The sequence below is a fragment of the Myxine glutinosa genome, chromosome 1 (assembly GCF_964187855.1).
Source record: "Myxine glutinosa chromosome 1, kmMyxGlut1.1, whole genome shotgun sequence".
Classification (NCBI taxonomy): domain Eukaryota; kingdom Metazoa; phylum Chordata; class Myxini; order Myxiniformes; family Myxinidae; genus Myxine; species Myxine glutinosa.
The window spans coordinates 112,125,222-112,151,004 of NC_136261.1; the positions used below are offsets into that span (position 1 = coordinate 112,125,222).

General features: G+C 46.6%; 1 protein-coding gene across 1 annotated transcript in view; it reads left to right on the plus strand.

Annotated features, from left to right (window-relative positions):
* Positions 1–3,876: 3,876 nt before the first annotated feature.
* The window catches only part of LOC137419222 (uncharacterized), a 34,507-nt gene continuing 12,600 nt past the window's right edge, over positions 3,877–25,783 (plus strand). Inside the window, exon 1 of the mRNA XM_078770935.1 lies at positions 3,877–4,072. The gene's annotated coding sequence lies outside the window, so the exon portion shown is untranslated. The remainder of the gene's footprint in view (positions 4,073–25,783) is intronic.

Below are 25,783 nucleotides of genomic sequence, written 5' to 3' on the forward strand. Positions count from 1 at the left end.
CCGTTTCTCTTTTTCTATCTTTGCTTTCATTGCTGACACCGTTTCCCTTTTTCTATTTTACTCATTCTGACACCAAATCTGTTTCTATTTTTCTCATTCTGACACCAAATCTGTTTCTATTTGATATTCAAGAGATTAAAGGGTGCAATGATATCTGAAAGTCACCGCACCCAATTCACCGAGGCGACAGTGGAAACAGATTCCTATATGAAAGTGAACGTCATTGGGATGAAAGAAAATCCTCTCGCATGGTGGAAAGAACACGCCGCTGGATACCCTCAGTTGGCAAAACAGCCAAAAAATATCTCTGCGCACCAGCAACATATGTGCCGTCGGATCGACTTCATTCCAAAGCCTGAGAGCTGATTTCAGAGAAGAGAAATCGCCTCAAAGACAAGCATTTCAACATGTATTTGTTCGTTAACAAGAACTTGTAAAGTCATGTTCCTATATTGAACATGTCGTTAAAAACTTGCCACAAATAAATTGATTTCGTCTTCATTTTCATTTTTTGCATTGCGATTGTAACAATGATTTGAAAAATAAACTTGAAAAGACATCCCCCTCCCAAAAAAAATCAACTCAAAGATTACAATAAACAAGCATTCTGAGTATTGCGCTGTAAGACATGTCCCCTACCAAAGTTCAAAGTGCCATAACTTTGTCAAAAATGATCGAATATGCAAATTTATGCACGGTTGATGCTGGTTTTCAAACTTGATCTGCGTTATGCTGAGACACATGTGTGTACAAAATTTTGTTGAAATCAGCCAATGTTTGGTGGAGTTATCGCACGAAACCAAAGTGTGACAGACGAACCTCATTAAATATGCAAATTTATGCACGGTTGAATGTGGGCGCGGATGATGTGAGACCGGGTTATCCTGACCGGGTTATCCTGACCGGGTTATCCTGACCAGGTTATCCGAGGACCGTGGAAGCTAGGTTACTTCTGACGCGTACTGTGTGTATACTGCTAAGAGGGCAGAGTATCAGATACATATTTAAAGAAGTATTCACGCAGATTATACGCACAGAAGCATATGGTAAAGTGACACTCCAACCTCCCTAGATGTATTGTTGATTTATTGGTAAACTATGTGAATTCAATGTATTCTTGCCTGATATGAAGAATTGTGTCAATGGAAACAAAATTCAGTGAAAACGTTTTTGACTTGATGCTTATTCTTGGAAAGCATTTTGAAGAACAGTCCACGATTACAGCATATTGTACACAAGGAATATTAACAGCTTTGACTTACCGCACTCCAAATTATAGTCCGGAAAACTGTTGGGGAAATTACCAAGGGTTATTTACCTACAGGTTCTAAATCGTTCCCAATCATTAATTACCTCAGGACGGGCTCACCTGTGATTCGCACTCGGGATTTCGATTTATACACCTCGCAGACAGGTCAGCAGATGCACGAGAAAATACGTTGTTTTTCAAGATCAATGATCGATGTGTATATATATGTTGCTCGGCTTGGCTCCGCCCCTCCTGAAAGAGCGCGCTGTGTCGCGCTTTTGACGTTCGCGAGACGAGGCTGAGGGCGCGCGTTGCGGCTTGAGGAGAACTCTAGAATAAACAAAGTGCCATAACTTTGTCAAAAATGATCGAATATGCAAATTTATGCACGGTTGATGCTGGTTTTCAAACTCGATCTGAGGTATGCTGAGACACATGTGTCACGCCTCACCTCGTTGATAAGCCCGCAAGGTTGCTCCGTGCAGCGGCCTGCACGTATTGCACTGTGTGAATTATATAAATTATTACCAACTCACGGTCTGAGGTATTGGCGATTCAAGAGATATCCATTTTTTTTTTTCCCGTTTAATTAACGATATCTGCCAAACCACGTGCCCTATCGCAAATTCCAAAACGACATTTTGGTAGACTGACATGCTGAACAGATTTGTGAAGTTTCCCCTCGATTGGATCAAAAATGAGGGAGGAGCTCGGTTTTAAAGGTTCATGCTTAAAAACGTCATAACTCTGAAACCATGTGACGCATGACGTCATGCTCGTTGACGTTTTTGTTCGTCATGGGTATGCGATTCTGCCTGCAAAGTTTGGCCTCGATCTGTTCAGCCGTTGCAGAGAAAAGGGGGTTTTCGTGCTTTCACGAAAAACAACATGGCGAGCGAACCACGTGACCTGTGACATCTTAATTGCCCATGAAAATATTCTACAGACCGAGTCCCTCCTACCGTGAAAATTTGATCTCAATCGGTCCTATTATTGCAGAGAAATTGGTTTTTAAAGGAAATTAAAACTTAAAATGGCACTGACTTAAGGATCATCAGAATTATCAGAATTACTAAAGTTCAAAGTGCCATAACTTTGTCAAAAATGATCGAAACGTCGTGAAGTTCAAACTTGATCTGTAACTTAACATGAGGAAACCATGTGCCAAGTTTGAAATCATTAGCATGAAGAGTTTAGAAAAAAAGTCCAGAAAACTGTTCTTTGCGTGACGGACTGACAGAGTGACGGACGGCGTGCAAACCTATAGTCCCCTCCGGTGTACACCAGTAGGGGACTAATAACTCGTCCCCGTCTCTAACAACAAACAGCAACCCGTCTCGAACCGCCCCCCCCCCCCTCCCCCCCAAAAAACACCAAAAAAAACCGAGTGACAAAAATCAGACCAAGTCGTCGATTACTCTCTATTACTCCTTGCAAAAACTGAAGGACTGATGATGGACTGAAGGATGAAGGACTGAAGGACTCCACTGATGGACTGAAGGAAAAGATGAACAAGTGGAAGGAATGTATGGAGACAAAAGGTCTGAAGGTGAATATCGGAAAGACAAAGGTGATGGCAAGTGGTAAAGCATGTGGTGAGGTGGAAAGAACTGGGAAGTGGCCGTGTGCTGTGTGCAGGAAGGGTGTCGGAGTGAACTCCATTCAATGTACAATGTGTGCTGAGTGGGTTCATCAAAAATGTAGTGGTCTGAGAGGGTCATTAACCAGTGTGGCAGCTACATTCAAATGTAAGGTGTGCACAGAGGGAGCTGCAGATGGAGGAAATGTTGAGTTGGATGTTGGAGACGGCGTGAAGCTGGAAGGTGTGAAAACATTTTGCTACCTCGGAGACATGCTGAATGGAGAACATGGATCAGACTCGGCAATGGTTGCTCGAGTGAGATGTGCATGGAAGAAGTTTCGGGAACTGAGTGGCGTGCTGATGAGGAGGAGCGTGTCGCTGAAGCTGAAGGGAAAGGTGTATGCTGCATGTGTGAGAAGTGTTATGATTTATGGGAGCGAGACATGGGTAATGAACGTAGAGCAGCAACGAAGGCTGGAAAGGGTGGAAATGCGAATGGTTCGATGGATGTGCGGAGTATCGTTGAGAGAGAGGAAGACAAATGATGAATTGCGAAAGATGATGGGAATATTGCCTGTGATTGATGCTGTGAAGAGGAACAGGTTGAGATGGTTTGGTCATGTATTGAGGAAGGATGAAAGTGACTGGTTGAGAAGAGTGATGGAAGTTAATGTAGAAGGAAGTAGAGGACGGGGAAGACCGAGAAAAACTTGGCTAAAGATGGTGGAAGAAGAAATGCGGGCAAGGGGGTTAACAAGGAGAGATGCAGAAAATAGGGCAAAATGGAGAAGATTGTCATGGGGACCGCAAGGCTAACCCCCGCTCTAGCAGGGAACATGGCCTTAAAATGCATGTTGTGTTGTTGTACTCCTTGCAAAAACCTTTAGAATGATTAGTAATCACTAATCAGTAATCGCGATTACAAAGAATCGATGGTATCGCCCACCACTAGTGTGTGGTACTCGTTAAGCTGACGTCACGCATTTCGCATCGCTTATGACGCCGTTCATTGCTTCAGTGGTACTCATGAGACCAACGTCACGTATTGACGTCACAAGTTCTGCAGCGTTCACGACGCCGTCCTTACAGGATACAGGGGGAACTCGGACTCCACTCTACCTTACCCCCACAACTTCTCCCTCCGCCCACTTTCCCACCTCGTTTTCGTGTCTATCTTTTCCTCTTGGGCTTGGACAGAGACTCAGAGAGAGAGAGAGATCGCCTCATTCGACACACTGACGGTAGGCCTTTGCCTGTTTTCGTCGGGGTTATGTTATTCCAACAGATTGTTTATTTTTTCTCCGTCTTTCATACCTTCGTCTCACCGATTATACTTATAGACGTTTCGTTTGGTTTGATTATTTTTTGTTTTACTTTGTAAATCTCAACCCGAGGTTCGGGTAAAGTCGGCGTTATTTTGCTTTAGTCATGGCGGCTGCTCGTTCGCAGTGAGATGTGTTCGAAGCGTTAACCGGTAAGCACGATTTAGTTTGTTTGTGTGGATGTCCCTGCGATGAAAATAATCGTTGAAAATGTTTCTCCCTTCGTGTCAAATGAAAACCACGTGGCTGTTTTGTCTCGTGGAACGATCGTTTCAAGAATTCCCATGATCCTCCTCGGCTGCCGCCATGACCAAGCGAAGCACGTGATGAGGGTCAGGCGGCAACTGTACATGATTCTTCCAGATCCACACCGTGGTGATGACACGTGTTCAAAGTTTTCTTTTAATAGTCAGGTTCACTATGTTTTTTTCGTTCAAAATTTTCGTAGATTAGCAAAACTATACATTTTTGGAATATTCAGAGCATGAGGAATCCAAAAATTAATGTTTACATTTGCGTAGACACCTTTGCGAAAATGACACTCAGGCGGTAATGGCGGCCATTTTTTTAAACATGTGCCGGTTGCAACTTTGTTTTAAATGAAGCTCGTCACCATTGTCGGTGAGTATGACTAATAAATCGAATGTCAACTGTTTAAAAACCTTTCTCCCAAACTCCCATGAGCCTCCGACCCCAAACATCCGGATTTGAAAATGGCTGCCGGGAGGGAGAAAACTGGGGTAGGCGACAATTGTTGAAATACTGTCATATTTTGAAAAGTAGCATGAAAACAATTAATACCAGCATAAACTAGAATAATTTCCGGTTCTGTTAGTGTAATTTTTGCCGGTGGATGGGAATGGTCAGCAGGAGAAACCCGCGGTACAAAATCGGGTTTCGCTCGCCGTGGGTGCCATGTTGATTTATGTGTTCCGACAGTGGTCATTCTAATCCATTGAAATCTCGCACAAGCGCAAGCCATCCGCTCCCTTTCTTTGTTTAATCATAAAAATATGTTCGTTATTGAAACTTTTGATGACTTTGGGGTCCATTATTTGGCCGATTTTCAAACTTGATTAATATCAAGAAAGATCACGTGACCACTTGTTGGTAAACAAGACCATGTGCTTTGGACCACGTGCTACTACATAGCCGTTCAACACACACCTACAGTGTAGACTATATGGCATGCATTTTATTCATTTTGTCATCTTTAATACCAGCAGGTCACTTCCCTGTTATGTCTGGCTTTAGCCAGAGTGCAGCCAGCACAGCAGACCAATAGTGTCATGTGTCAACTGATCCACCAGCGGAAGTCTAGTACCCAATTCTGGGAGGACCTCAGGTTTGTACATTGAGTATGAATTGTTGAACACTATTCAGTCTGTTGTCACAAGACTCATCTTTGGCAAGAACTAGGAAGGTTAATAATCACAATTGATAACAAAATAAGTGACTACAATTTTGCTGTTCCAGTTGTCACCAGATTGCATGGTATTTTAACCCTGATTCCCAGATACAAAATGTCAAGTGTATGGAATAACCCCTACTCAGACTAATAATATAATTTCAGACAAGGAATTTGCTCGTCACGTCACCTCGTCACGTCAGAACTGCTCCCAGAGAGCCTGCAGGCATCAATCAGCAGGCTGGCGGCACAGCGTTCCACACTCTTCAAACAGCGGAAGAGGAAGGGTGGCCAGCACAAACTGGAGGTGTTCATGTCAACAGAGTTTGTGCTTCCACAGCACGTGTAGACGGTGTAGACGTATGCTACCAGGGCTTAGTCCAGAAATCCAAGCGCAAAGGGACAGTCCTCACCATATCCTACTGGAAGATGGAAGAAACCATTGATGACTGTGTGGACTTTGATGTTCAGTTCAAACAATTTGTCACAGACATCTTGTTCAAGGAGCTGGAGTTTGTGTGAGATTGCTACAGCAGTGTGTGTGGGGTTACGGACCAACCATCAGTTTGACTTTGGAAACATGAATTTCAGGTGTAGCTTCAGGTTTGCCTATGACCTTGACAAAACCAGGTCAAGGTCATATTAACATAATCTTTGATCTGTTGATTATTGACAGTATATGGACATAGCAATAGACTGTACAATCCTGTATTATACCTGTTATACTGTGTAGTTCTGAAATTGTGCCGTTTGGAGCAAAATAGTGGCATTTTTGCATGCTTGACCTTGAAAAATATAGGTCAAGGTCACTGATAATTAAACCTTGGCAACTAAAAACATTGTACATTAGACTTTAATAACCTAAACATGCTAAATACTTCATAAGGTACATGTAGCTGTGAATATTATGAACAAAGATGTATAGTTTCCAATATTTCGGCAATATCGCTATTGCGTAACTCGGGTTTGACCTTGAGAAATCCAGGTCAAGGTCGTACACAAGGTCAATGATTTTATTACCAAAATGCTCCTTACAAATTTTCGAAAATGCTGATATATGGTTTTACATGGTTGTCTTCATTAATAAATGCAGCAGATTGAACTCTATGTCTATTTTTTTAATTTATTATGTAATCATCCTTGAATTTGGACACAATCAATTACATCACTAATGTATTAGACAATAGGTACACTTAACGAGCTATATTCGAGTCTTAAAAGTTGAATATCTCGGAGACTAATTGAGATTTTTTAAAAATTTCAAAAGTTATGAGTTCATAAGCTCCCATAGACATAAATAATAACTTAAAGCAAGCATTTCCACAACTTTGAAATTTTAGTGGTAGTGCCTACATTTGCGTAGACACCTTTGCGAAAATGACACTCAGGACAGTGATGAAGATCTGTAAAAGCATATTCCTGAACGGTATAGACCTCGTAGATCCTGTGTATAGGACTTATAGTTCAATCTGATACTACCTATAACTTCCGATAACAACCTATAACTTCAAAGGACTTGCAATATCATGTATTATGTAATACAGTAAAGGTGGGCGCGATTCGGAAAATTTTAAGTCCGCTTACCGCTTATCCGCTCCGCCAGCCCGTGTAGTCCGATTCGCTTATCCGCTTCAGCGGCCGAAAATCTTAGTCCGCTTACCGGTTATCCGCTTATCCGCTTCGATTCGATTTTTTAAAAGCGCTTCGACGTTTTTAAAGCGATTTTTGACGTTTCTAAAGGGAATTTAATGCTTTTTAAGCCTAAATAGCCATTTCTAACTACTACAAAGACAAACAAAGCTTTTAAGATCAAAAATATATTTTTATTTAAATAAAATTTATTCAAAATTTATTGAAATAAAGTTTTCCACTCGACTCTACTCTACTCTACAGTTAATTTAAATATAATTTTAATATATACAAGTTACATTAAAGAAAAATCAATTTGCCCGTCCTTTCTTTGACAAGAGAGTCTACTAGTCAACAGACTAGCAGTCTGTTGACTAGTCCTCGTCTTCCTCCTCCACCTCGTGGGCCTTCTTGAGGATTTGGAGGTTGCCCTTCATGAAGACGGCCTCGAAGTTCGGTGCAGCCAGGGCCGACCTCTTAGGCCTGAGGATGTCCGACCCGTAGCTGAACATGCGCTCGACCGAGGCAGAGCTCGGGAGCGACCGGGTTGTGGATGTCGCTGTGCTGGGACTGCTCGTTTGCGTCGCTCGTGTGCCTGTCCCTGGCACTGCCGCTGGGCTGGAGAGTCAGAAATCTCTCCATATTGACGTTATTGCCGCTCTAGCGTCCAATAAAATATTCAGTTTTCACTTATTATTCACTTAAATAAATATTCACAATCTAGAGTAACGGCTCAGGCTAACAGCTGATTTGGCGAATCGCGATGCGCTTTAATTTTTCGGTAGTCCGCGTACGCTTATCCGCTTCAGTTTCCGGGGGTTGTTCCGATTCGCTTATCCGCTTCGAAAACGTTAGTCCGTTGCAGCGGATAAGTGGATAAGCGGACTTTCGAAGCGGACCGCCCACCTTTGTAATACAGTTATATCACAAATATAAAGACTGTAGCGGCTACCGCTGGGTTTTCACAATCGCCTTGCACCTATCAAGGACGCGGAGCGATCACCATGCCGGGCTCGTCCAGGACGCCCGGGCAGGCCCACGCTCAACTTGCCAGGCCTCGGTCGGGACGCCTGGGCATGCCCGGGCAGGCTCGCCCTCAACTTGCCAGGCCGCAGCCAGGACGCTCGGCCACGCCCCCTCTCGCCTTTCCTGGGCAAACGCTCCGGGATAATGTGTGTATATATATTGCTGCCCGATAAACGGGCTTTTGGAGAGTACCTGAGTGTTTTGTTTGAATAAAGCAACTCGGACGAATTCCAGCTTTTTGTCGCGTCCATTCTTCCGATCGACGTGGGAGCCCGAGCTCCTTCATTGGTGACCTACCGACATGGACACGGCAGTGGCGCTTAAACTGCCTACCTTCTGGGAGGCTCACGCGGCGGTTTGGTTCGCACAGGTGGACTCCCTGTTCGCCCTGCGAGGCATCACGGCCGACGACACCCGCTTTCACCATGTGGTAGCAGCGCTCGGTTCAGCCACCGCGGCCCGCGCCCTGAGCCTCCTCGAGAGCCCGCCAGCCGCTGACAAATACGGCACGATTAAAAAGCTTCTCCTCGACGCTTTCGCCCTCCCATCGGCGGAACGCGCACGGTGCCTGCTCGACCTGCCCGAGCTCGGCGACACGCGCCCTTCCGAGTGAATGGACTACATGCTTTCGCTGCTCGGCGAGCACTCTCCGGCATTCCTGTTCCGGGAGCTGTTCCTCCGTCAGCTGCCTAGCCCGGTACGCCTCGCCCTGGCAAGCACGACGATCACGGATCCCCGTGCCCTTGCCAGGGAAGCCGACAAGATCTCCGCCGCAGGCCAGCGCATCGCAGCAGCGACCTGGGGCCCACCGCCGTCCGACGCAACACCCATGGCGCCCGAGCACCCGGCACGGTCGACGACCGAACTGCCGACGCAATTGGCGGCCACTACACCGAGCCGACCACCTCCAGCACGACGACCGGGGCCTCCACCTGACCAAGCGTGGTGTTACTATCATGCCAGGTTCGGACAGAAGGCCCGGACATGCCGACCCCAGTGCACCTTCGGAAGGCCGGGAAACGGCCGGGCCGGCGTTCATTACCAGCCATGAGCGCCGGCCACACGGGCAACGTACTGTTCATCACGGATAAAGCGTCCGGACGGCGCTTCCTGTGCGACACCGGCGCCCAACTGAGCGTCATACCCGCCTCTGACTAGGACAGGCAGTCCGCGGTTTGTGGCCCCTCCTTGGTTGCGGCCAACGGATCGGCCATCCGCACCTACGGCCCGCGCAACGTCACCCTCTGCTTCGGCGGCCAACGCTTTGCCTGGACGTTTGTAACCGCAAACGTGCCCATGGCTCTGCTAGGCGCCGACTTCCTCTGCGCACACGGACTGCTGGTGGACGTCCAACGGCGTCGTTTAATCAACGCCGAAACCTTCAGCTCCCTGGTATGCACATTGAGCAGCTCCGCGCCGACCGAGCTGGCATGCGCCCTCCCGGCGGCGAACGAGTTTGCTCGCCTGCTCACGGAGTTCCCGGCCCTCACGCGGCCGACGTTTTCGGCCGTCGCAGTACGGCATGGGATCGAGCACCACATACCAACTACGGGCCCACCGGTCTTCGCCAGAGCCCGCCGCCTCGACCCAGCCAAGCTCGCCGTGGCCAAAGCAGAGTTCGACGCTTTAGAACACCTCGGCATCGTGCGGCGCTCCGATAGCGCGTGGGCTTCGCCACTACACATCGTCCCAAAGCCAGGGGGCGGCTGGCGCCCATGTGGCGACTACCGCCGCCTTAATGATGCTACCACCCCCGACAGGTATCCGATCCCGCACATCCAAGACTTCTCCGCCCGTCTGGCGGGACGGGTCATTTTTTCGAAAATTGATCTCATACGAGGATATCACCAGGTACCTGTCAGGGCGGCCGACGTCCCTAAAACGGCAGTCATCACGCCGAATTCTTACGGATGCCGTTTGGTCTCAAGAACGCGGCTCAAGCGTTCCAGCGCTTGATGGACGGCGTGCTGCGTGACCTGCCGTTCCTTTTCGTTTACCTGGACGACATCCTCGTCGCCAGCACGTCCCGGGCCGAGCACCTCCTCCACCTCCGAACACTGTTCGGGCGCCTCAGCGAGCACGGCCTCATCGTCAACCCGGCCAAATGCCACTTCGGCACGACGGCCGTTGATTTTTTGGGCCACCACATCACCAAGAACGGGGCCGTGCCGCTGCCAACCAAGGTCGAGGCCATCACCACGTTCCCGCGTCCCCGCACCATAAAGGCCCTGCAGGAATTCCTGGGAATGGTGAATTTTTATCACAGCTTCGTGCCCCGCGCTGCTCAACTCATGCGGCCCCTCTACAAAGCCCTCCGGGGCAAGCCGGCCAAGCACGACATCGCCTGGTCCGCAGCAATGGACGCGGCCTTCCAAAGTTCAAAGCGGGCCCTCGCCGACGCAACACTGCTCGCTCACCCGGTGCTCAACGCTCCCATCGCCCTCACCACGGATGCCTCCGACTACGCGGTGGGGTACATGAGCAATGGGTGAACGGGGTTTGGCAGCCATTCGCTTTTTTCAGCCGGCAGCTCCGGCCGAACGAGCTCAAATACAGCACGTTTGACCGTGAGCTCCTCGGTCTACACCTGGCCGTCCGCCATTTCCGCCACCTCCTGGAGGGCCAACCTGTCACGGCGTTCGTCGACCACAAGCCGTTGGTTTACGCAATGGCCAAGGTCACGGAGCCGTGGTCGGCCCGCCAACAGCGCCACCTCTCCGCCGTGTCGGAGTTTACCACGGACATCCGGCACGTCACCGGCAAAAACAACGCCGTGGCCGACTGTCTTTCCCGGGCCAGCGCGAACGCGGTCCACCTGGGCATGGACTTCGCGCTTATGGTGGCGGACCAAACCACCGACACCACGGTGCAAGCCCTCCAGGCGGCGGACACGGGCCTCCGCCTGGCCGACATCCCCTTCGTGGACACTGTCCTGCTCTGCGACGTCTCCCAAGGCCAGCCTCGCCCCATTGTGCCCGTCACCTGGCAACGCCGCATCTTCGCCTCCCTCCACGGCCTTTCCCACCCGGGCCGGAAAGCTTCCCAGAAGCTGGTGTCGGCGCGATTTGTCTGGCACGGCCTTCGTCGGGACGTCCGCGATTGGACCAGCACCTGCACAGCCTGCCAACGGGCCAAGGTCCACCGACACACCCAGGCCCCGCTGGCACCTTTCACCGTGCCCGAACGACGTTTCGACCACGTCAACGTGGATCTGGTGGGCCCCCTCCCCCCGTCACGGGGGTTCACACACCTGCTCACCATGGTGGACAGGACCACCAGGTGGCCGGAGGCCGTTCCCCTCGTCTCCACCACCACCGCCGACGTGGCGCAGGCTTTCATCGCCACCTGGGTCGCCCGCTTCGGCGCACCGGCGGACATCTCTTCAGACCGCGGACCACAGTTCACCTCCGAGCTGTGGGGCGCGGTCGCCCACAACCTGGGGGTCAAGCTCCACCGTACTACGGCCTACCACCCCCAAGCAAACGGGTTGTGCGAGCGATTCCACCGCTCCATGAAGGCCGCGCTCATGGCCGGCCTTCAAGACGGCGGTTGGGCCGACCGGCTGCCGTGGGTCCTTTTGGGCCTCCGCACGGCCCCCAAGGAGGACCTCCAGGCATCCACCGCCGAGCTTGTCTACGGCCAGGCGCTACGCGTCCCGGGCGAATTTGTGCCCGACGCTACCAGTCCCTGGTCCGCAGCTCACCAGCGCTCGGACCTCCAGGAGGCCGCCCGACGGTTTGCCCCCGTGCCAACATCCCACCACGGTGACCCCCAGTCCTACGTCCCCCCAGCACTTCGCACAGCGGAGTATGTTTTTGTGCGTTACGACGCACATCGGGGGCCACTCCGGCCGCCGTACGACGGGCCCTTCCGGGTCCTGCGACGGGACGACAAGTCGTTCGTCATCGACCCGGACCGGATTGCGGTGGACCGCCTCAAGCCGGCGCACGTGGACGCCGACCAACCACCACGGGTGGCCCTTCCGCCGCGGCGAGGCCGCCCCCCGTCCACGGTGCCCCCCACTCGACCGCCCACCACCACACCGGACCCCCCCCCCCCCCCACGACCCGGCCGGGGTTCGCTTCGGCCGGGTCATCAGGACCCCCCTCAAATTGACCCTGCCGGTGCAAGTCGATTCTGGGGGGACGTGTGTAGCGGCTACCGCTGGGTTTTCACAATTGCTTTGCATCTATCAAGGACGCGGAGCGATCACCATGCCGGGCTCGTCCAGGACGCCCGAGCAGGCTCGCCCTCAACTTGCCAGGCCGCAGCCAGGACGCTCGGCCACGCCCCCTCTCGCCTTTCCTGGGCAAACGCTCCGGGATAATGTGTGTATATATAATGCTGCCCGATAAACGGGCTTTTGGAGAGTACCTGAGTGTTTTGTTTGAATAAAGCAACTCGGACGAATTCCAGCTTTTTGTCGCGTCCATTCTTCCGATCGACGTGGGAGCCCGAGCTCCTTCAAGACAATGGTTTTCAATTACCTTTGTTTGTTGCTTTTCTATAATCCTGAGCACTATTTTGAGGCCTTTATTGGATTCCTTGGCCCAGAAAACATAGGATTAGCATATTTAATTAAGTCTCTAGGTTGACTAGAAGCCGAGATCGCGCAAAATATGTATTTTATGGTGGCCATTTTCAAAATCCAAAATGGCGGCCATGCAGGTGTCTGTGCAAATGCCAACATTGATTTTCAGATTCTCCATTCTCTGAAGATTCCAAAAATGTACAGGTTTGCTAATCCCAAAATTTTGAACAAAATTATATTTGTTAACATAGTGAACCTGACTATCTTCATCACTGTCCTGAGTGTCATTTTCGCAAAGGTGTCTACGCAAATGTAAACATTAATTTTTGGATTCCTCATGCTCTGAATATTCCAAAAATGTATAGTTTTGCTAATCTACCAAAATTTTGAACGAAATTATATTTGTTAACATAGTGAACCTGACTATAACATTAAAATCGATCACCATGACTGCATTTCATCGGCGATCTTCACATGTTTTCTTTGTGGGGCTTTCGGGCATTTGAAGAGATTTTGTCCTAAAGCTTATTGTTCGAAGTGTGGGGAATCAGAACACGTTGATTTAGATTGGAAAACAGTTAACGAGACTACCTGGTGTGGTGGAGGAAGTGGTTGGTACCCAGTGCCCCAACCGCCTCCACTGACACTTTCCTGACATGGTGAGGACGTCAAAGAAGACTAATTGTGTCAAAAAAATCACATCTGTGTCTGAAGGAAGCGGTTCCGTTTGGCATTTTAAATATGAAATAGTAGGCCAAGTCTAGAAACGAACAGAAACCTTTAGAATTACACTTTAGAATTACACTATAGAATTACCCTATAGAATTACACTTTAGAATTACCCTTTAGAATTACCCTTTAGAATTACACTTTAGAATTACACTTTAGAATTACACTTTAGAAGTACCCTTTAGAAGTACCCTTTAGAAGTACCCTTTAGAAGTACCCTTTAGAAGTACCCTTTAGAAGTACCCTTTAGAAGTACCCTTTAGAATTACCCTTTAGAATTACCCTTCAGAATTAACCTTTAGAATTACACTTTAGAACTGGATGGTATTGAAAGAAAACTTACCCTGCACAGTCAACTTGTTGCGAGCCAACTCTTCTGTTTTTGAGCATTTTTGTTTCTTTGATCCAATATGGCTGCCAGACCACGTGAGCGATGACATCATACATTTATATTCTCTAATATAATTGTTGCATAGATCATGCTCAGTACATTTCAAACTGATCAGACTAAGCGCTGTCCCTGTCGAATTATGACATCATATTTATGACACCAATGACGTCATCGTTAACAACACCTATTCCCCATATGGAGTTCTTTACAATGAGCCATGTTTCAATTTTTTTCCATGCAGCGGTTTTGGAGATATAGAGGTGCAACATTTTTCGGTTTTTCCAAAATGGCGCCTGTACCACATTACCTATGAAGTCATGATTTTCATTAAAATATTCTTCATGAGGAGGCGTTCCTATGGTGAAAATTTCGTGCCCATCAGACTAACAGTTGCTGAGAAAAAAAATTCACAATGATCGATAAGTGTTGTACTTGTCGAATTATGACATCATAACGAAGGCACCGATGACATCATCATTAACATATCTTGTTCCCCAAGGGGAGTACTTGACAATGAGCCATGTTTCAATTTTTTCCATGGAGTGGTTTCGGAGATATAGACTATAGAGGTGCAACTTTTTTCGATTTTTTTCCAAGATGGCGTCTGTACCACGTGACCTATGACGTTACAATTATCATTAAAAAATTCTACAAGAGGAGCCGCACATATTGGGAAAATTTTGTGGTCATCGGTCTAACAGTTGCAGAGGAATTTTTGTTTTATTCATACTGATCAGATCAAGCGTTGTACTTGTTGAATTATGACGTCAAAATTAAGGCACCGATGACATCACCATCAACATATCTTATTCCCCAAGGTGAGTACTTGACAATGAGCCATGTTTCAATTTTTTTCCATTGAGCCATTGGGGAGATATAGAGGTGTAACTTTTTTCCAAGATGGCGTCTGTACCACATGACCTATGACATCATAATTATGATTTAAAAAATTATACAGGCGGAGGCGCTTCTATGGTAAAATTTCGTGTCAATAGGACCAACGGTTGCCGAGAAAATGAATTTTTAAAATGCAGACACATACGGCACAGGGACCACGGCACACGTACGCAACTGAATGCTTAACCCCGCTTGTCGCTTCGCGAGTGTAGGGTAGTTACCATTTAGAATTGCCTTTTAGAATTACGCTTTAGAATTACGCTTTAGAATTACCCTTTAGAATTACCCTTTAGAATTACCCTTTAGAATTACCCTTTCGAATTACCCCTTAGAATTACCCTTTAGAATTACCCTTTAGAATTACCCTTTAGAATTACCCTTTGGAATTACTCTTTAGAATTACCCTTTAGAATTACCCTTTAGAATTACCCTTTAGAATTACCCTTTAGAATTACCCTTTAGAATTACCCTTTAGAATTACCCTTTAGAATTACCCTTTAGAATTACCCTTTAGAATTACCCTTTAGAATTACCCTTTGGAATTACTCTTTGGAATTACGCTTTAGAATTACTCTTTAGAATTACTCTTTAGAATTACTCTTTAGAATTACCCTTTAGAATTACCCTTTAGAATTACCCTTTAGAATTACCCTTTAGAATTACCCTTTGGAATTACTCTTTAGAATTACTCTTTGGAATTACCCTTTAGAATTACCCTTTAGAATTACCCTTTAGAATTACCCTTTAGAATTACCCTTTAGAATTACCCTTTAGAATTACCCTTTGTAATTACTCTTTGGAATTACTCTTTAGAATTACTCTTTAGAATTACTCTTTAGAATTACTCTTTTGAATTACCCTTTAGAATTACCCTTTGGAATTACCCTTTAGAATTACCCTTGAGAATTACCCTTTAGAATTACCCTTTAGAATTACCCTTTAGAATTACCCTTTAGAATTACCCTTTAGAATTACCCTTTAGAATTACCCTTTAGAATTACTCTTTAGAATTACTCTTTAGAATTACCCTTTAGAATTACCCTTCGGAATTACTCTTTAGAATTACTCTTTAGAATTACCCTTTAGAATTACCCTTTAGAATTACCCTTTAGAATTACCCTTTAGAATTACCCTTTAGAATTACTCTTTGGAATTACTCTTTGGAATTACTCTTTAGAATTACTCTTTAGAATTACTCTTTAGAATTGCTCTTTAGAATTACCCTTTAGAATAATTACTCTTTAGAATAATTACTCTTCATAATAATTACTCTTTAGAATAATTACTCTTTAGAATAATTACTCTTCATAATAATTACTCTTTAGAATAATTACTCTTTAGAATAATTACTCTTTAGAATAATTACTCTTTAGAATAATTACTCTTTAGAATAATTACTCTTTAGAATAATTACTCTTTAGAATAATTACTCTTTAGAATAATTACTCTTTAGAATAATTACTCTTTAGAATAATTACTCTTTAGAATAATTACTCTTTAAAATTACTCTTTCGAATTACCCTTGAGAACCCTTTAGAACTACACTTTAGAATTATACTTCAGAATTAACCTTTCGAAGTAACTTTTGGAATTACCCTTTAGAATTGCACTTTAGAATTGCACTTTAGAATTACAATTTCGAATTACACTTTTGAATTACCCTTTAGTATTAACCTTTAGAATGACACTTCAGAATTACACTTTTGAATTACCCTTTAGTATTAACCTTTAGAATTACACTTTCAAATTACACTTTCGAATCACACATTAGAATAACACTTCAGAATTAACCTTCAGAATTAATTAATAAACTTTATAATTAATTAACCTTGGGTACGACTGGGTACAGAGGGATGGGTTTGGGACACAAGATTTTGAGGCATTCAGCTTTTTCATGTGCGGAGACAGCTGTGTAGCCGTTTGAGGTAAAGGGGGGGATGCAAGGGGAACAAACACCAGAAACAGATTTGACAAGATGCCACCAGGATTTGGAAGAGGGAGACAAGTTTGAGAGTTCAGTCTTGAGAGTGGAGAGATATGGTTTCCTGGATCTTTTGAGGGTGGACACACACTTGTTCCTGGCTTTGTGAAAGGAACTGAGATTGCCTTCAGTTGGATTCGCCTTCCAAGAGGCAAAGGCAAGTTGTTTCATGGCAACTGCCTCACCACAAGATTCCGTGTACCATGGATGGGAGGAAGGGTATGACAACTGAAGACGAGGTCGGATAAATCTGTGCATGAGAGAGAGAGCAATTTACTTTGGAAGAATTCCCAGGATGAGTTGATGTCAGAGGCAGTGGAGATGGGAGACCAGTCCAGATGATTGATGGCTGCTTGAAGACCATACCAGTTGGCCTGAGTGAAATGCCAGACTCGTCGACGCTGAGGAGGCTCTCTGAGTATGGCCAGAGATATGTCAACTTTAACAAGCACATGATAAGATGGGCGGTACAACACACACATGAACAAAAGGTGGGAGTGAAGGGGAAGCCGTAGCCAGAGGTACTCCTGGGGGTGAGGTGGAGAGAGGGCAGTGCAGGGAGAGAGAGGAAGAGAGTTTTTGATAAAGATAGCAACCCCACCTCCAGGATGAGGCTCAGGTCTATCATACCGGAGGATGGAGTAACCCGGGAGAGATATTAAGGAATCGGAGACATCATGGAGGAGGAAATAGGCCATAGGGCATGCAGTATATATGTGCTTAATTTTCAATTTTCGTGCAACAACGATGGGGGCAACTTAAAACTTTAATGGGTTTGTAGGAAATGTGTCACTGATTAAGAATATCCATGTCCCCACGCACAAGGGGTGCTCAGAAATTTATAACGAGCAGTTGATGAAAATGCAAATTAACAAATGGTACATGAAGTGTATGATGGCTTCCTGGCTTTTTAATCAGATTGTTCAGTGAACATGTTATCTGTTGGGCTTCCTAAATTAATAACATGCATTTATAATAATAATACTAAGAGTATTAATGATAAGAATATATTATTGTTATTATTATTATTATTATTAACATTTATGCGCTTAATCTCGTTTGAGCCATAAGCACCCACACAAACTGAAACATAAACCACAAACTAAACCACACACAACACCAACACCGAGAGAAAAAAATGCAGGGAAATTGGGAAAAGTCCTGACTGGAACAGATTCCTTACTGGAAACACACATGGAAGGCTGTTGTATGCACCTGCTTCGCTGATCCCCAGTTAACAGATTTGCAAAAGTTCCTGTAGTCTATGTCCACCCCCTCCAATAATGGCTTCAAGTTTAATATCAAATCATTGACATTTATAATTCCCTGAATAACCATGATTCAAAAATTACAGTAAAATTGTACTACTACAGCAAGTTGAACATGATACAAATTCACTAACTTCGTCTTCCACCAAATTATCATCATCATCATTCACATGTCCAATCTAACGTTACATAAGTTAATTTTAAAGTCATTCTCAATGCATGGTGCATGAGTTTACACATACCTTGTCCTTGAGAAGTAGATTTCTTTGCAAATGACTTCTCTTTTCTTCTGATTTTACTGATGTCACAGAAGCGCTTGTAGCAATTGTAGTGGTAGCCAATGTTACTCGACGGCGAGGGCTGAGCCGCAATGCATGTAGCAGTATCGTGAAAATCAATACCAAGCTTTGTTGCAATCTCGGTAACTATATCACTCTCTTTGCAGTCGTAATTCACCCATTTGCTAGCGAAATCGACAAATCGTTTCCATGATTCATTATTGAACACGAAGGTACTTTTTGTTGTAGAATCTACGTACATAACGCAAAATTTTGAAGAAAATGTATGATCCGCCGTAGAACTGCATTCCGTGGGCGCCGCCATCTTTGGTTCGCAGTGCAATGGCACGGCGATCGTGATTGGATTATTCTGGGAAACTACGTCATCAATTTCACTGAGCGTCAAATACGGTAACGCTGATTGTCCTATTTCATCACGTGCATCGACTCGTCAGCAAAATTTAATGTGACATTATTTATGGAAATTATTAGATTTTTACGCTTTAATGAGCAATTTTGAGGATTGGGGACACACATTTTCTGAATGCATATAATATTTTTGGAATTATTGATCAAGAATAAAGTTTCCCCCAGTAATGTTGCACGAAACAGTTAGATACGGACGTATTGTGGTCTAAAAGTTCCTGTTAAGCAGATCAAGTCTGGTTTGTCAGAAGCAACGTGTATGGAAAGATCAGTCAAGTTTGAGCAAAGACCCCAGATGTTTGAGGTCCATACCGTTAATGAAGAGGAAGGGGGAGCATCGTATACAGACCAGCGGAGGGGTAGCGTAAGATGTGGAAGAGGAGGAGGAGGTAAGGAGAGCTGTTGATGGTGTGTCAGAGATTTCAGAATAGCTAGGAGAAAGGGAAGGATGAGGTGGACAAAAGGTATGATGGTGATTGGGTGAGGAACAGTGAGGTGTTGTTTGAGGGGGGAGTGGGGGGCAAACCGAGGAAGAAGGTTGGGGGGAGATGGAGGTGAGAGTTGGAAGGGAGAAGAAGCGGGGAGGACGCTTTGAGGAGGAGGGGTGTGAGGGGAGAATTAGAGAAAAAAGGAGGGTGGGGAGATTGGAAGGGGAGGAGTGAGGGGGGGGGTTTGGGAGGGGGGGAGGAGGTCGTTTAGGAGGGGAGGGGTGAGGGGGGAGTTTAGGAGGGGAGGGGGAGTTTAGGAGGGGAGGGGGGAGATTTGAAAGGGATGCGTGGTGGTGGAGATTAAGAGGGGAGGGGCGAGGGGGGAGTTTAGGAGGTGAGGGGTGAAGGGGGAGATTTGAAAGGGATGGGTGATGGGGGGAATTAGGAGAGGGGAGTTTAGGAGGGGAGGAGCGAGGGAGGAGTTTAGGAGGGGAAGGGGTGAGGGAGGAGTTTAGGAGGGGAGGGGTAAGGGGGGAGTTTGGATTTTAGAAAGTGTTGTACAATTAATGTAAAACGAACATTTATTGCAAAATGAGTTTCTTGTGATTTTCGAGTCAGAGGTCCATTTGAAAACGTTGGAGGAGGGGTGGAATGCAGGTGACTTTAGGGAAGGAAGGAAGAACTGTAAGAGATGGAATTTTTTTTTTGAAATGAAGACATTTGGTGAGCAAGTCAGAGCAACCTTTTAAAGAAGAAGAAGGAAAATGTGTTATAATATACGACAGAATACAGCACTACAGGGGAAAGTTTAAACATTTTAAAACTAAACCGTGAAAACTATCTGGGGAAATGGAGGTGAAACACATGGCCGAAGAACAAACGAACGAACAAGAACAAAGAAGGAAATATATATATATATATTTTTTTTTGAGAGTTAAGATTTTAAACAAGGAAGTATGGGGTGAAAAGACTGGGAAAAACTGAGAGAACGAAAGCAAATGGGCCACAAACGACCACTGAGAGAAAACAAAGCCTCAATGGGGGAAACTTAAAATACCAGGCCTCAAAAACGCAGCAGGAAATAGCCAACGATTTTATACAGGTATGCACGATTTACACCGAGATCTTCCTAGAGACACACAGTGGGTACACACACTGTAAAATAAAAATACAGTTTTGACAAAAATACAAATGGGAACAATTACTCTTTGATAGATTTGACAGGGTTTTCACCCCTGTGTGTGTACCCCGGTTTAGAATAGGTACACCGTATCCCTGCGCATCGTAACAGGTGACTATGGGTTGGCGTCAGGAAGGGCATCCGGCCATAAAAACATTGCCTCAAACGGAACCATGATTGTCATGGGGCCCGCAAGGCTAACCCCCGCTCTAGCGGGGAAAATGGCCTTAAAAACGATCATTCATTCATTCATTCAGTGTGGAGAGCATGGAGATCTTGGAAAAAACGCAACCTCGCCAGAAAAACTGGAAGCGGAAGTCAACCGGAAGCGGTGTTAGACATTTACTTGTTGTCTTTTTACCTCCATCACTGAAGGTTATGTTTTCACCCCTGTCTGTTTGTCTGCTTGTCTGTTTGTTTGTGAACAGGATATCTCAAAGAGTTGTGGACAGATTCGGATGAAATTTGGCAGAGAGGTAGTGTATGTGACAAGGACAAAATGGTCAGCTTTTGGTGAAGATTTGAATCCAGATCTGGATCAGAGAATTTTTAAGTGACTGTTCACAATTGAGTACAACAACAACAACAGGCATTTCAAGGCCATTTGCCCTGCTAGAGCGGGGGTTAGCCTTGCGGGCTCCATGACAATCCTCTCCATTTTGCTCTATTTTCTGCATCTCCCCTTTAGCGGGGCAGATATGTGAAACAATTGTTCAGATTGTGGTAAAAGCACCAAATTTCGTACAGTTCATCTTGAATACATAATAATCGATTTCAGATATAGTGCCAAGAAAAAAATCCCCCTGGTGGCCATATTTGGCCAAAATCCAAGATGGCCACCAGCCGAGCCGTGAATTTCTATTAAACCCGATATTTTCTTTAATATTCAAGCTACAGACATGAATAAAACATCATTTTGTATGTTTTCAGACACAAGGAATCCAATTACAGCATTAATTCTTCATAAAATACATTTATTTCAACATAAAGGGCTTTTTTGTGCCACATTATCTGAAATCGGTGAAAAATTTGACCGATTTTAAGCAATGTGATGTGATATCATATCACAACATGGGTGTATTATACTCATAATATAAATTCTAAGTATTTTTTACTTGCAATAATATATGTAATGCATGAAGGTGTAATTGTACACATCATTTATAATATGGTAATTTAGTAACCGAATCGCTCTGTTGTTCCACCTGCCAACAGTTTAGCACAACAATACATCGCTACCATTAAATTATGCACATAGTACACTGATGCATGTGAAATGAGATTTAAAAATGAACAATATTTACCGAGCGGTTTTATGGTATGCCCACGTCTGCACAAGTTACCCGATTGTGCCCGAACGTTGACTAATCGCGCTATGCTAGACCAATGAAGGAAAAAGAAGACACACGGCTGGAATTAATACGACACGACACCAGGGATACGGTTCTCAAAGGTTGTTATTACAATAATGCGGAAGGTTTAGATTACAGGGACAAGAGGGAAACATAGGAAGGTGGGCACTTAAACACACTTATATTAACCCCAACAGACGACAAATAAACGGGACAAGGCTCACTCACACGGGGTTTGATGGCAAGGAAAGCGGGTAGCGATCGCTCCAGGTGCACCTGGGCTCAGGGCAGGATCACGTACGGTCCAGTTTAAGAGATGCGGTGGAGGTATTGCAGCGCTCGAGGGATGGCGACTTCTCTCTCCAGGCTGGGGGCGCATCTGACGTCACATCCGGCGCGGGGCCGCGTATATCCGGCGGGGAGTGACACGCCCTCGGCTCGTTAGCTCCGCCTCGTGGAATCGGCACGTTGCTTCTCATTGGGTGCGTGGGGGGGTTACTGGCTCCGCCCCTGACGAGGAGCTGACAGCCAGCCCCTTCGGGGTAACGCCGTGGAGCGTATGGTCATGGCGGGTAACCGAGCCGGTGTGAGGACGCACACTCCCCGCCCCTCTGTTGTTGTAGTCGTAGTTGTAGTTGTAATTGTTGTTGTAGTTGTTGTTATTGTTGTTGTTTGGGGAAGAAGATGGGAGGAGGTATGGGAAAGGTCCTAAACTCACTACTGATGCCATATAATCACATTCTGGTGCAACGAAGAGTCATAATTAATGGAGACGAGGCCTTAACTGACATAGAATAAGAATAACTAGGAAGATGTCCGAAAGTTGTCTACGTGTGGTGCGGTGGACCTGGGCACGACATTTAATGGGGGAATAAGGGGAAGGTCGGCTCTACTGATTGTTATTTACATGCAATGGGACTAGGGAATGGGGGATCGGGGAAAGTTGGGGAGTATTGGAGAAAATAGGGGAATATTTACAAGCGGATATGGAGGCCAAATTCCATATTCGCAACATTGCACCCTTCTCTACCCTCGGGGCGTCCCGACCCGATAAATTTTTACCTACTTTAGTGTGGCACGCAATGTAGTTCCCTCTACTATTAACTCTACCCTGAGTGCGACAGTTTTACAGATATTCACAAATGAGTAAATATGTCCCCCTGCGACGTTGCACCCTTCTCCTCACAGAAACACACCCACAGGATAACCGAATCCGGAAAGAATTCTCAACCTAAACATACAGCCGGTAGGGAGCATTATTTACAAGACTACGCTGCCATTTACACTACGATCCAGGACCTGTTTTTGGAGGAACACATGCAGATGTTATGCATAGAGAGAGAGCGCGCTTGCCAACATCGATACACCAACCCACGAGTGCTCTGTGGCCGACGGCCTTTAATAACGTGCAGAGCACCCCGTCCCAGCATCAAAAGCACCACCCCACCACCAATCGGTGCAGTCACCATTGTTCATTGGAATAAAAATAAATTCGACAACCCCTAACCCTGCAGGTGTCTCTTGCTCTTCTTGTGGTGCACTTGGTGTTAACTAAAAGTGGTTCACCTGTATGGCATAGGTGCCACGTTGACCCATAGGTCCATCCCCGGGTGGTGCTTGGCCGCAAACGAACTGCGGTCCATTGTGGGTGGCCACAAACATTGCGGTCCATATGGTGTATCGATCCCGGCAGCAAACAGCGAAAGTGCAGGCCCACAACTGCGCAGCCAGCACCTCTCTCTCCTCTCTCTCTACCCCAAAGCCAGATCCTCGGAGGTGGGAGACAAAAGAAGAAACAAGTGAGTAAGGTGGTAAGGGCGCAAAAGTGCACGCAATGTAAGGTGATGCACACTGGGGGCACATGGGAACCAGGTGAGACAGGTACGTTCCTATCGTACGCCCCCCCCCCCCCCCCACCAGGTAACCTACATGGTCCCTCCCTTACCCCTTACTGTATCCACAAAACACAACACTACCCATAAACATCTACTTTACAAATCAACAAACATCCCTACTGTCTTCCCCGTTCCTCCCATATACCAAATTCGTCTTCTCTCCCTCCTAACCAATCAAATTTGCCATTTTCAACTCTCATCAAAATTTGCCATCTCCAACTCAACATCATAATTTGCCATCACCAATTCATCATCAGTCCCTCCTAAGGAGGGAGAGATGGAATCACCCCAATGTCTCATCCACGTCGTGATGCGTCTCACAAATCCACACAGCAATTCATCTCCTGCAACAAAACAAAGAAAACACAGGCGTGGAGTCATCATCATCACCACAGGTAAGTGGCTGCGTATGGTGCGACAGGTTCTTCAATCCTAACTATTTCCTAAATGACTTTAACAACTTTACACTACCCGGGGTCTTTCTCCGGCCAAACCATTGGCCCTCTTACACTATGGGTTCTAAAAACCAATTCCCATTGGCCAAACTGTGGTGCTCTTCAATTTGGGGTCTCACTCCCCCGATTCATCTCCCGGTGCCCTCGCACAATTTCTGGGCTGCGACGTGTACCTCTCCCAGCGGGTCTACCCACCTGCACACCTCCACCACTGCAGTTGCCACCCGAGCTTACCTAGCTCCTTACCCTAACCTAACTACCTGGGGAAGGCCCTCTGGCACTCTCCCCACTCGGTGCCCTCTCTGGCACTGGGCTACCCGGGTCCGTCCTCCGGATCCTCGGGCCCCATCCACAACTCTACCGGCTCCCAGAGCCCACCTGCGGCCTCACCTGGCCGACGTCCTCACAGTGGTGGAGTGCCCAACCAACTACACACACTAACAGGCTACACGCCCAGCCATTTCCACAACACTAATGCACCCATCCACAACACCATTCTGCCACCGCACCACAAATGCCAATATCCAACCACAATTTACCTGCACCCTCTACCTAACACTTACACTACCCGCCCCGGGTATCCGTGATGGGGGTCCACTCTTCCCCCATTCACACCTTCACACCATGCACACCACTCCGTACCACTTACTCCAACTCTCTCCACACACCTGTATTTGCACACCTGTGCTCTCACACCTGGTGCCACCTGCACCCTTCTCTCCCCAAGCGCATTCGCGCTGATCCACACACTCACTACTCATACACTGCTCCACACACCTGTCCAGTTGCACACCTGTGCAATCACACCTGTTCCATCCTCACACACACGGCATCATCTCAGCTAACTACTCCCTTCTGAAACTTGCGCTTCCCAGTCGTCCCTTTAAACTATTGCGCTCCCACGTCATTATCATCCACACTAATCTACCTGCGTCCCCACTACAGGTATCAGTCACTAACTAAACTTAACGTTACCTAATGTCAATCTCTTCTAGATCCCTACACACAATATCCTAACCCACCCGGGCTAGTTTTCACTGCCATACACCCCATAATCTATTGCTCCTTTGCCCCCGCCCTGTGAGGGATGGTGGATTTGCCATCCCACCACATCGGGGGTCTCTCACTACCAATTTTGCACATCAAATTTCAACAAATCAAAAATTTGCCAATCATCTGCCAATCACTGTACCATTACCAATCATCACTCTGCCAATCCTTTGCCAATCATCAAATTTCACCTTTTTCTAATTTCGGGGCCAAAACACTAACCTCATCACCCAGTCTACTCACTACTGCCTCTCGGTGCGCCAATTCCTGTCCAAAGCCCGGCTTCGTAAAGCCAAGCAATGGATGCTGGTTGTTTTGTGCCAGCGGCTGGATGCGTCCGGCACTCGGTGCAGGGACGGGGGCTTACCCGGGCCGAGATCCCACGCATCACCTCGGCGTGGAGCCATCCAATGTCCCGATCTCGACCTGCCGGAATGCCTCAACAAAAAGTGGTCGCCATGACGACCCTTTCTATCGGGCCGCCCGCTCCGCCTAGTGGAGCAAGGACGCGGCCGTTCAAAGCGAGGCCCAGCACGCACCGAGGGCCCGATTCGGCTAAAAGTCGACCTAACCTCTAACCCGGTTAATGTCGATGCTTCACCTGCATGCTTACACCCCGCAGCCCGTTCCTTGCTCACACATCCAGCTGTGCCCATGCTCCTCGTACCCTTCCTTACACACCCAGGTACCCTCATTCCACTCACAG